This window comes from Arachis hypogaea, chromosome 3 (assembly GCF_003086295.3).
Source record: "Arachis hypogaea cultivar Tifrunner chromosome 3, arahy.Tifrunner.gnm2.J5K5, whole genome shotgun sequence".
Taxonomy (NCBI): Eukaryota; Viridiplantae; Streptophyta; class Magnoliopsida; order Fabales; family Fabaceae; genus Arachis; species Arachis hypogaea.
In genome coordinates this window covers 107702071-107712615 of record NC_092038.1, presented here as the reverse complement: position 1 = coordinate 107712615, position 10545 = coordinate 107702071, and the positions used below count along the sequence as shown (strand labels likewise).

Here is a 10545-nt window from a genome sequence, read left to right as displayed (position 1 = left end):
CCCTCCTTTTTCAAAATTCTTTTAATTAACTAATTGTTTCAAATTTTAATTTTAATTTTATTTCTTATCTTAATTTTCAAAAATCACTAACTCTTTTTCAAAATTTATTTTCGAAATTCTCTCTCTCTCTTCTTCTATTTATTTATTTATTTACTAACACTTCTCTTCATCTCAAGAATCTGAATTTATCTTCACCCTTGTGTTTGGAGTCTTCATTCTTCCTCACTCTTATTCCCTTTCTTCTTCTACTAACATAAAGGAATCTATAAACTGTGACATAGAGGATTCCTCTTCCTTTTCTGTTCTCTTCTTTCTCATATGAGCAGGAACAAGGAAAAAGGCATTCTTGTTGAAGCTGATCCAGAACCTGAAAGGACTTTGAAGAGGAAACTTAGAGAAGCTAAATTACAACAATCCAGAGACAACCTTGCTGAAATTTTCGAACAAGAAAAGGAGATGGCAGCGAACCCAACAACAATAATGCAAGAAGGATGCTTGGTGATTATACTACACCTACGTCCAAGTTTGATGGAAGAAGCATCTCGATTCTTGCCATTGGAGCAAACAATTTTGAGCTGAAACCTCAATTAGTTGCTCTAATGCAACAGAACTACAAGTTTCATGGACTTTCATCAGAAGATCCCTACCAGTTTTTAACTGAGTTCTTGCAAATCTGTGAGACTGTTAAGACTAATGGAGTAGATCCTGAAGTCTACAAGCTCATGCTTTTCCCTTTTGCTATAAGAGACAGAGCTAGAACATGGTTGGACTCACAACCTAAGGATAGCCTGGACTCCTGGGATAAGCTGGTCACGGCCTTCTTGGCTAAGTTCTTTCCCCCTCAAAAGCTGAGCAAGCTTAGAGTGGATGTTCAGACCTTCAAACAAAAAGATGGTGAATCCCTCTATGAAGCTTGGGAAAGATACAAGCAGATGACCAAAAAGTGTCCTTCTGACATGTTTTCAGAATGGACCATGGTAGATATATTCTATTATGGTCTATCTGAGTTCTCTAAGATGTCACTGGACCATTTTGCAGGTGGATCCATTCACCTAAAGAAAATGCCTGCAGAGGCTCAAGAACTTATTGACATGGTTGCAAATAACCAATTCATGTACACTTCTGAGAGGAATTCTATGAATAATGGGACGCCTTAGAGGAAGGGAATTCTTGAGATTGATGCTTTGAATGCTATATTGGCTCAGAACAAAATATTGACTCAACAAGTCAACATGATTTCTCAAAGTCTGAATGGATGGCAAAATGCATCCAACAATACTAAGGGGGCATCTTCTGAAGAAGAAGCTTATGATCCTGAGAACCCTACAATAACAAAGGTAAATTACATGGGTGAACTTTATGGAAACACCTATAATTCATCATGGAGAAATCATCCAAATTTCTCATGGAAGGATCAACAAAAGCCTCAACAAGGCTTTAATAATAGTGGAAGAAATAGGCTTAGCAATATCAAGCCTTATCCATCATCTTCTCAGCAATAGACAGAAAATTCTGAGCAGAGCACCTTTAATTTTGCAAACTTAGTCTCTGATCTGTCTAAGGCCACTTTAAGTTTCATGAGTGAGACAAGGTCCTCCATCAAAAATTTGGAGGCACAAGTAGGCCAGCTGAGTAAGAAAGTCACTGAAACTCCTCCTAGTACTCTCCCAAGCAATACTGAAGAGAATCCAAAAAGAGAGTGCAAGGTCATTGACATAATCAACATGGCCGAACCTAGGGAGGAAGGAGAGGACGTGAATCCCAATGAGGAAGACCTCATGGGACGTCTCTCAGGCAAGAAGGAGTCCCCTATTGAGGACCTAAAGGAATCTGAGGCTCATATAGAGACCATAGAGATTCCATTAAATCTTCTTCTACCATTCATGAGCTCTGAAGACTATTCTTCCTCTGAAGAGGATGAAGATGTAAATGGAGAGAAAGTTGCTCAATATCTAGGAGCCATCATGAAACTGAATGCCAAATTGTTTGGTAATGAGACTTGGGAAGGTGAACCTCCCTTGCTCATCAGTGAACTAGATACATGGGTTCAGCAAACCTTACCTCAAAAGAGACAAGATCCTGGCAAATTCTTAATACCCTGTACCATAGGCACCATGACCTTTGAAAAGGCTCTGTGTGACTTGGGGTCAAGCATAAATCTTATGCCACTCTCTGTAATGGAGAAGCTGGGGATCATTGAGGTACAGCCTGCCATATTTTCATTACAAATGGTAGATAAGTCAGTAAGAGACATATGGATTGGTAGAGGACGTGTTAGTAAAGGTTGAATGCCTTTACATCCCTGCTGATTTCATGATCTTAGACACTAGGAAGGAGGAGGATGAATGCATCATCCTTGGAAGACCTTTCCTAGCCACAGCAACAAGTAGCATCCTGGCGTTTGAACGCCAGGAATACACCCTGAGGAGAGCTGGCGCTGAACGCCAGAAACAAGCATGGAACTGGCGTTCAACGCCAGAAACATGCTGCAATTGGGCGTTGAATGCCCAAAATAAGCATCATTTCGGTGTTTAAATGCCATAATTGCATGCAAAGGCATTTTACATGCCTAATTAGTGCAGGTATGTAAATTCTTGACACCTCAGGACCTGTGGACCCCACAGGATCATCTCAGGATCTGTGGACCCCACAGGATCCCCACCTACCTCAACTCACCTTCTCTCCTCTTCTTCACATTCATCCTCCCTTCCCCATAAACACTCTTCCCCAAAAACCCTTCACCAATCACCTCAATCTCTTTTCCCCATCACCTCTTCACCACTTACATCCATCCACTCTTCCCCACAAACCCCACCTACCTTCAAACTTCAAAATCCCTTTTCCACCCAAACCCACCCAATATGGCCGAACCTTAACCCCTCTCCCTCCACTATATAAACCCCTCCATTCTTCTTCATTTTCACACAACACAACCCTCTCTTCTCCTCCTTGGCCGAAACACAACCCTCTCTCCCTCTCCTCCATATCTTCTTCTTCTTCATCTATTCTTTCTTCTCTTGCTCGAGGGCGACCAATATTCTAAGTTTGGTATGGTAAAAGCATAGCTTTTTTTTTTGTTTTTCTATAACCACCTATGGTACCTAAGGCCAGAGAAACCTCTAGAAAAGGGAAAGGGAATACAAAAGCTTCTACCTCCGAGTCATGGGAGATGGAGAGATTCATCTCTAAAGCCCATCAAGACCACTTCTATGATGTTGTGGCCAAGAAGAAGGTGATCCCTGAAGTCCCTTTCAAACTCAAGAAAAATGAGTATCCGGAGATTCGACATGAGATCCAAAGAAGAAGTTGGGAAGTTCTGACCAACCCTATTCAACAAGTCAGAATCTTAATGGTTCAAGAGTTCTATGCCAATGCATGGATCACTAGGAACCATGAACAAAGTGTGAACCCGAATCCAAAGAATTATCTTACAATGGTTCGGGGAAAATACTTAGATTTCAGTCCGGAAAATATAAGGTTGGCATTTAACTTGCCCATGATGCAAGAAGATGCACGCCCCTACATAAGAAGGGTCAACTTTGATCAAAGGTTGGACCAAGTCCTTATGAACATATGTGTTGAAGGAGCTCAATGGAAAAGAGACTCCAAAGGCAAGCCAGTTCAATTAAGAAGACTAGACCTCAAGCCCGTGGCTAGAGGATGGTTGGAGTTCATCCAACCCTCCATCATCCCCACTAGCAACCGATCCAAAGTTACTGTGGATCGGGCCATCATGATCCATAGTATCATGATTGTAGAGGAAGTAGAAATTCATGAAGTCATCTCCCTTGAATTCTATAAAATAGCCGAAAAGTCCTCCACCATGGCAAGGCTAGCTTTTCCTCATCTTATTTGCCATCTATGTTACTCAGCTGGAGTTATCATAGAAGGAGACATCCCCATTGAAGAGAATAAGCCCATCACTAAGAAGAGGATGGAGCAAACAAGAGAGCCCACTCATGGATCCCAAGAGACGCATGAGGAAGCTCATCACCAAGAAGTCCCGGAAATGCCTCAAGGGATGCACATTCCTCCCAACAACTATTGAGAACAACTCAACACTTCTCTAGAAGACTTGAGTTACAATATGGATCAATTAAGGGTGGAACATCAAGAACACTCCATCATTCTCCATGAAATTAGAGAAGATCAAAGAGCAATGAGGGAGGAGCAACAAAGGCAAGGAAGAGACATAGAAGAGCTAAAGTTCATCATTGGTTCTTCAAGAAGAAAGCGCCACCATCACTAAGGTGGACTCATTCCTTGTTCTTATTTCTCTGTTTTTCGATTTTTAAGCTTTATGTTATCTATGATTGTGTCTTTATTACATGATCATTAGTATGTAGTAACTATGTCTTAAAGCTATGAATAATTCCATGAATCCTTCACCTTTCTTAAATGAAACATGTTTTTAATACAAAAGAACAAGAAGTACATGAGTTTCGAATTTATCCTTGAATTTAGTTTAATTATATTGATGTGGTGGCAATACTTTTTGTTTTCTGAATGAATGCTTGAACAGTGCATATTTTTTATCTTGTTGTTTATGAATGTTAAAATTGTTGGCTCTTGAAAGAATGATGAACAAAGAGAAATGCTATTGATAATCTGAAAAATCATGAAATTGATTCTTGAAGCAAGAAAAAGCAGTGAATAGCAAAAGCTTGCGAAAAAAATAGAAAGAAAAAGAAAAAGCAAGCAGAAAAAGCTAATAGCCCTTAAATCCAAAAGGCAAGGGTAAAAAGGATCCAAGGCTTTGAGCATCAATGGATAGGAGGGCCCAAGGAAATAAAATCCAGGCCTAAGCGGCTAAATCAAGCTGTCCCTAACCATGTGCTTATGGCATGCAAGTCCAAGTGAAAAACTTGAGACTGAGTGGTTAAAGTCGTGATCCAAAGCAAAAAGAGTGTGCTTAAGAGCTCTGGACACCTCTAACTGGGGACTTTAGCAAAGCTGAGTCACAATCTGAAAAAGTTCACCCAGTCATGTGTCTGTGGCATTTATGTATCCGGTGGTAATATTGGAAAACAAAGTGCTTAGGGCCACGGCCAAGACTCATAAAAGTAGCTGTGTTCAAGAATCAACAAACTTAACTAGGAGAATCAATAACACTATCTGAAATTCTAAGTTCCTAGAGATGCCAATCATTCTAAACTTCAAAGGATAAAGTGAGATGCCAAAACTGTTCAGAAGCAAAAAGCTACAAGTCCCGTTCATGTAATTAGAATTAATATTCATTGATATTCTGAGCTTTATAGTATATTCTCTTCTTTTTATCCTAATTGATTTTCAGTTGCTTGGGGACAAGCAACAATTTAATTTTGGTGTTGTGATGAGCGGATAATTTATACGCTTTTTGACATTGTTTTTAGATAGTTTTTAGTAGGATCTAGCTACTTCTAGGGATGTTTTCATTAGTTTTTATGTTAAATTCACATTTCTGGACTTTACTATGAGTTTGTGTATTTTTCTGTGATTTCAGGTATTTTTTGGCTGAAATTAAGGGACCTGAGCAAAACTCTGATAAAAGGCTGACAAAGGACTGCTGATGCTGTTAGATTCTGACCTCCCTGCACTCAAAATGGAATTTCTGGAGCTATAGAACTTCAAATGGCGCGCTCTTAACGGCTTTGAAAATTAGACATCCAGAGCTTTCCAGAAATATATAATAGTCCATACTTTATTCGTGATTAGATGACGTAAACTGGCGCTCAAAGCCAGTTCCATGCTGCATTCTGGAGTCAAACGCCAGAAACACGTCACGAACCAGAGTTGAACGCCAAAAACACGTTACAACTTGGCGTTCAACTCCAAAAGAAGCCTCTGCACGTGTAAAGCTCAACGCTCAGCCCAAGCACACACCAAGTGGACCCTGGAAGTGGATTTCTACATCAATTACTTACTTCTGTAAACCCTAGTAGCTAGTCTAGTATAAATAGGACATTTTATTATTGTATTAGACATCCTGGATTGTAATTTTGATCCGGTGATCAAGTTTTAGGGGCTGGCCATTCGGCCATGCCTGGACCACCATCACTTATGTATTTTCAACGGTGGAGTTTCTACACACCATAGATTAAGGGTGTGGAGCTCTGCTGTACCTCGAGTTTTAATGTAATTACTACTATTTTCTATTCAATTCAGTTTATTCCTGTTCTAAGATATTCGTTGCAATTCAACATGATGAATGTGATGATCCGTGACACTCAACATCATTCTCACCTATGAATGCATGACTGACAACCACTTCCGTTCTACCTTAGACCGAATGCATATCTCTTAGATTCCTTAATCAGAATCTTTGTGGTATAAGCTAGAATTGATGGTGGCATTCATGAGAGTCCGGAAAGTCTAAACCTTGTCTGTGGTATTCCGAGTAGGATTCAGGGATTGAATGACTATGACGAGCTTCAAACTCGCGATTGTTGGCGTGATGACAAACGCAAAAGAATCAATGGATTCTATTCCAACATGATCGAGAACCGACAGATGATTAGCCGTGCTGTGACAGAGCATTTGGACCATTTTCACTGAGAGGATGGGATGTAGCCATTGACAACGGTGATGCCCTACATACAGCTTGCCATGGAAAGGAGTAAGAAGGATTGGATGAAGGCAGTAGGAAAGCAGAGATTCAGAAGGAGCACAGCATCTTCATACACCTATCTGAAATTCCCACCAATGATTTACATAAGTATTTTTATCTTTATTTTATGTTTATTTATTATTATTATTATTATTCGAAAACTCCATAATCATTTTATTATCCGCCTAACTGAGATTTACAAGATGACCATAGCTTGCTTCATACCAACAATCTCCGTGGGATCGACCCTTACTCACGTAAGGTTTATTACTTGGAGGACCCAGTGCACTTGCTGGTTAGTTGTGCAAAGTTGTGAAGAAAGTGCTGAGTTATAAACGCGCATACCAAGTTGAATGCCATTATTAGAGATCACAATTTCGTGCACCAAGCATCCAACTTAAGGACGTTAAAGCAAAGTGCTGGGTGGGAGACAACCAACCATGGTATAATCGTTCCTTTCTCTCTTCTTATTTCCTTCTTCAATAACTCTTCTCAGTACTACTGCCTATATTTTGCATCTCATTTGCATATTGCATAAAAAAAACACACACGCGACGCACCAGCATCGCCGACGCGTCCGCGTCGCATGTGCAATGGGAAGAAAAGTAAATTGAACGGAGAGTCACGCGAGAGTGTGGCTGGAGGCGTGCCTTTGGCACAAATGAATCCACGCGACCGCGTCGATGACGCGTCCGCGTCATGTGCACAATAGCCTCCCCACGCGTCCGCGTCAACCATGCGAACGCGTAGCCCTGCAATTCGACGTAAAAAGGGTGTGTGGCAGTAAGTTGCGCTGAAGTTGGGCTGAACTCGTGCTAGACGCACAATCCCTACCACGTGTACGCGTGCCCCACGCATCCGCGCCATTTTCAAAGTTTGGCCATCCACGCGATCGCGTCAACCACGCGAACACTTCACCCTCAAAAGTGGCAATATAATTTTCGAACAGAGAGTTGTGCGAGCGCGAGGCAGCCCTCGCGCCACTAGCATAAATCATGTCACGCATCTGCGTGACCGACGCGTCCGCGTCACCTCACTTAAGCGCTACCCACGCGAACGCGTGAACCACGCGTCCTTGTCGCATGCGCCGCACAACTTTTTCAAATCTGCCAGATTATCTTATCTTTTCTTCTCCAAATCCTACTTTTTCCCCCTTCTTATTTCTTTTCCCCCCTTCTTCCTTCTTCCTTCTTTCTTCCCTTCCACACACTCTCTCTCTCCCCCCACCATTATCAAGCTTTTTCTTTTCTTCTTCCCTCTTCTATTCTTATTCTTATTTTTATGTTTTCTTTTTTCTTTTTCTTTTTACCTTCATTATCTATGTTCTCTTCTTCTCTTCTTCTTCTTGTAATTGGTGTTGGATATTTATTTGGGTCATTAATTATTTTCTATACTTTGCTTGTGGATTGTTGAGAAATTGTTTGACAATTATATATTATTTTTATAGGGTTACTTGCATGTTCAATTTAATACTTTCTATACCTTATTCACCATGCATGCTATGTGTTTGTGAAAATGCCCGTATGGCATTATGCACTATTTTTAGATTTCTTTCAATCTACTACTCTAAATGCTTGCTTTTCACAAATACCCTTTCTATATTTTATTGATTATATATATTTGTTATTACAAACAAATTGTTAGTTTGACAGACTTGGTAATCTAACTTGGACATTGAATGCTTGATATATGCTACTCATGCCTTTGCCGGTATGCCAATAAACCCCTTGCATTTAACTGTCATCATATGCACTTGCTATATTTCCATTGATGACTTTTCACATGTAGTCATGACTATGTGTTAACGCCATTCTTCTTCACTGTGCATTGATTACCACCTTTCCCATTCTTTTCCTTGCTATAACCCTTGAAATTTTCATGTCCTTACTCGTTCCCTTTCAGGATGGCCACCAAGAAAGGCAAGGAGAAAGCTACTCCCAAATCAACAGCAAAGAGAGGAACAAAAAGAGCATTAGTGGCAAAGCCATCTTCAACGGCAGTTAAGCCCTCAACAAAAAGAATTAAGAGGATTATAAAGGTCGATGAAAAAGAGAAAGCCTTCCCAGCAAAGGACACTGCGTGATTTCCCAACCGCTACTATGAGCAGATGTTTCCCATTCTGGCAGTAAAGAACTACAACAACGAACACCTTCTTATCCTCCCGCCCCGTATTGCTGAATTCGTTGAGCCACGCATCAGACATAGACACTGGGGATTCCTACAGAGACAGCCGCGGCAGGTTAATCTCTCATGGGTGGTTGAGTTCTACTCCAATTTCCACCTGCCAACCCTGCAGTCTGTATACGTCTGTCAGAAGCAATTCCCCATTACAGAAGAGGCCATTTAATGAGCCTTAGATCTTTTCCCTGCTCCGGAAGGACTGGACGCATTCCAAGAAGCCGCACTCAAGCTCCAGACGTACCAATTTGACTGCAACGCTGTTCTCAGAGTTATCACACAACCTGGCAGCAGCTGGATTTTTGGATTCTATTGTTCCCGGCCTAAGGGAATATCTGCTTCCACTCTCGCCTTGGAGGCTCGCGTATGGGCACAGATTATGTCCCTTTACGTCTTTCCGAGCACTCATGAGTCCTCCTTCACTGCAAACATGGCCGTTCTACTATGGTGCATCCTCACAGACCAGCCTCTAAACCTACCAAGACACATCCGAAATGCCATGGGACACGTACAAATTGCGGGCAACCTACCTTTTCCCACCTTGGTCTCAGATCTTGTCTCGACAGCCGGAGTTTCCTACAGAGCTGGGGACACCAAAGCCATGCTTCCACGGGATGATCAGTACGTCCCTATCGGGAAATATCTCAGGCCACCATCAGCCACTACCACCCAGTCCGCAGAACAAGCTACAAACATTCTTCCTTCAACATCACAAGCACCTTCATCAAGTCAGCTGCTCCAGCATATACTAGAGAGGTTGGACCAGCAAGAATAGAAAATGAAGCTACGAGAGTGCCGCAACCAGCGCCAATTCAAATACCTCAAGGAGCTACTCACAGGCAACCACAGAACTGATAGAGACCCAGACACTCCGGACTCCACTTCCTTTACCAGCACAGAGAGCCATGACAGTCCCGACTGTGGAGATACTGCTACCAGCCCACCTTTGTTCCTGACAGATGGCACCGAGGACGGTACAAAGCCTTAAGAGTGGGGAGGTCGGTCAGTACCTGACTTCCGGAGGTAATTTCTCTTCACTAACACCAATTTTCTCTTTTCTTAGAATAGGATAGATTGCATAATAATAGGATTAATTTCATGCATGTTCTACCTGATTGAAAGATAATAAGTTTCTTTTAAGACCCTATTTTTGAAAATTTTCACTAATTTAAATCAAAACATTTATGTTCAATTTGTTTGAAGTTGTAATTGGAACATAGTTTTTGAGCTAGAGGACACACAATCCGTGAAACTTTGAGCCTAAATACATGGTTACATTATTTAACTATAAATATTTTTTCTTGTGTGTTTACTTCTCTATGATTGTAATCTGAATTTTGTTTTATCCTATATGTCCAATGTTAATGTGTCATATGCATGTATATGATTGAGGCCATTGTTTGTTAGCTCACTTATCCCAATTAAGCCTACCCTTTTAATTACCTTTGTTAGCCACTTTGAGCCGTTTTAATCCCGTTTGTTCTAAATTTTACCACATTACTAGCCTTAAGCAGAAAAATAATTAAATATCCCAATTGAATCTTTGGTTAGTTTAAGATAGAAATGGTGTGTTAATTGAGTATGGGAAAATTGTGGGAACAAAGGTTAATAAAGGAATGTGTCATGATAAAATAATGGGAATTTGGGTACCTACTCATGTGAAACCATAAAAGAAAAATTACAAATCTATGTGCATTGATAAGCTATATAACAAAAATATTTTAGTAAATAAGGGGACAAAATTACCCCAATGATAAGTTAAAGTTCAATAATCAATGCAC

At 40.8% G+C, this 10545-nt stretch overlaps 1 non-coding gene across 1 annotated transcript; it reads right to left on the bottom strand.

Moving 5' to 3' along the window:
- Positions 1–854: 854 nt before the first annotated feature.
- LOC112794038 (small nucleolar RNA R71) lies at positions 855–958 on the bottom strand. The gene has a single exon (XR_003198720.1). It is a non-coding gene; the product is annotated as a small nucleolar RNA R71 (small nucleolar RNA).
- Between the last annotated feature and the right edge of the window lie 9587 nt (positions 959–10545).